Here is a 2,500-nt window from a genome sequence, read left to right as displayed (position 1 = left end):
CATGTGTATGCAACATACCATGACTTCTGTTGCCAGAGGGAACTTGTATGACATAGTAGAAGTGTTTAACTGTGAATTCACCAGGAAGGCGGGGCTATGGGACTGGTAACCACTCCCCCTCGCGCTCCTGTGTCTCAACTAAAGATGAAGGCTTGGAACACTCCAACATTCACTATTCACACTATTCACAAACTAAACACGTGTGCGGGGTGGAGAGGTGCCTAAATCTACACCTACATCTGATTGCAAATGTGGAGATGGTGAGACTTTGAAATGAAACAGGTTTTAAACCTGGCTGAATTTCAAATGCATTTATGTTGACTCGTATTTAACTGTTATAGTGTTAATTGGGAAGAAATGACTTGGGAAAAGTGATCTGTGCGGGCTCTGGGCTGCCTACACAGCCTCCACTGCTGGAGAGTTTGAGTGTGTGCTGCACGTCTGGTTAGCAAACAAATGCTGTCCATTCTGTTTCTTTTACACTGCCTTACGTTACCTTGCATTTTTTCCCAAGGCAGGTTGTCTTTAAAAGTTCACTTTGTATGTTATTTGCAACGGTTTGTCTTTCATTATTCAATATTTTGTTAGATCTTATGTAGTCAGTGGAAAAATGTCTTGAAAAGAAAGAAATCAAAAGGGAAGATGACAATAACTGCATGAGGCAGCTCACAGCAGCACAGTGCTCACAAGATGGATTACAAAGAGCAGCAGTTGTTTGGGCAGGACATGGCGTAGCTGATGTTTTAATCCCATTGTTTGAGCAGGACATGGCGTAGTTAAAGTTTTAATCCCATTGATTGATGTTTTAATCCAGGCATTTGAGGAGGTCATAGTGTAGTTGACGTTTTAATCCCATTGTCTGAGCAGGTTATGGTGTAGTTGAGTAGTTGATGTTTTAATCCAGTTGTTTGAGCAGGTCATGGTTTAGTTGATGTTTTAATCCAGCAGTTTGAGCAGGTCATGGTGTAGTTATAATCCATCCGTTTTAACGCTAAGCACCTGCCCCCTTAAGAGTCTCTGTAGGGCCCTTTTCACACCACTTCATCTGCCTTGGTGCCATTGTTGTTTATGGACCTTCCACAGTCATCTGCCAACATTAGGATGCTGGGGTGTGTTTAGACCGATGTACTTGTGTCCTGGATACTAGTGTAATTGTGTTCTGCATACTAGTGTACTTGGAACCTGTATATTAGTGTAATTTTGTTCTGTATACTGATGAGCTTGAGTTCTGTGTCCTAGTGTAACTGTGATCTGCTTGTGATTAGTGTGCTTGTCTACTGTGTCCTAATGTACTAGTTGGTACCTGTGCACTTTACAAACACAACATTGGTACAAACCAATCTAGTCAACATTACAAAGACCCACTAACTCAACACTGGCAAACATCCATAAGCTCAACTCTGGCACACACCCAGCAATTCAACACTGACACACACTGATCAACCCAACACTTGTAGAAACTCAAGACTATCAGATCCACCAGCTTAACATGCCCACATAGCCACTAACTTAACACCGGCACATAACAACTCAACAATGGTACACACCCACCAACATATTGGGCCATGCTAGGAATGCCAGACGAGACTGGTGGCACTGATGAAATGCTGTGGGTACGTCAGCAGTGCACATACTGGCCTGCAGCTACTGGAAAGTATTTGGGAGAATGTTGGGTCCCTTGAGCTTTGAGGCTGTGCTTGTCCTATTAACAGCTATTTAACGGAGCTGCGTCTCACCACTGAACTCCTCAGTTACACCACCGTCTGCTTTCCGCTCCGTGACTGCAGTCAAAACATAATGCAGTCATGCGGTTTCATCCTGAATCCCGTGTGTTTATGTTTGACCTTTGCAACGTATGGAGAAAGCAGCCCGAGTGTCAGGTGATCATCACTGCACACGACGGTGGGCTATCAAAGCAGGACCACTGAGATGCACTGACCTACAAGTGTGGAATGGCTGGGTAGAGGCTAGGCCCAAATCCCAGATAACTGTAGCAGTCCCAGCAGCAGAGCATCCTGCATTAGAATCCTCTGATTTAGACCCTGTCCCACTGCCCCACATGACAATTCCTAGAGCCAAAGTTGTCACTTGAAGCTGGTACGTACAACTATAGACTCCACTCCTCACTAGCCTACATGCTACTGCTACCTGTGTCAGTCTACTTTAGCATTCAGCCTGAATCTTTTTTTTCAGCAACGCACAGTCTGCAGTGGATCTTTAATCTGTGGTTATCTATCAGCTCCTTGTTCGCAAGGCTTGGCTGCGGGGTCTCTCTGCGCGCCTTAGCCCACGCGCCACGGTGATTCGTCCAGGACCACACAGAGCGCGAGGGATAGCGTCGAAATAGAGGAAAGCTTCCACAAAATATGCTAATCGTTCGATTACGAAAGTTTAAGACAGAACTTTCGAGATATCAGGTACACATATTGCGCAATAACGAGATATTTTCAAACGAACACCGAGGAAACTTTACAATTTGCATAGCATGACAGGCTAATAA

The 2,500-nt window shown here is 44.6% G+C and overlaps 1 protein-coding gene across 3 annotated transcripts in view; it reads right to left on the bottom strand.

Annotated features, from left to right (window-relative positions):
- The window catches only part of lrrc4ba (leucine rich repeat containing 4Ba), a 39,282-nt gene that overhangs the window by 34,979 nt on the left and 1,803 nt on the right, over window positions 1–2,500 (bottom strand). The window lies entirely within an intron of this gene.

This window comes from Brachyhypopomus gauderio, chromosome 2 (genome assembly GCF_052324685.1).
Source record: "Brachyhypopomus gauderio isolate BG-103 chromosome 2, BGAUD_0.2, whole genome shotgun sequence".
In the NCBI taxonomy this organism is placed as follows: Eukaryota; Metazoa; Chordata; class Actinopteri; order Gymnotiformes; family Hypopomidae; genus Brachyhypopomus; species Brachyhypopomus gauderio.
Note: the sequence above shows the minus strand (reverse complement) of the source record. Positions and strands in the feature narration are given on the sequence as shown.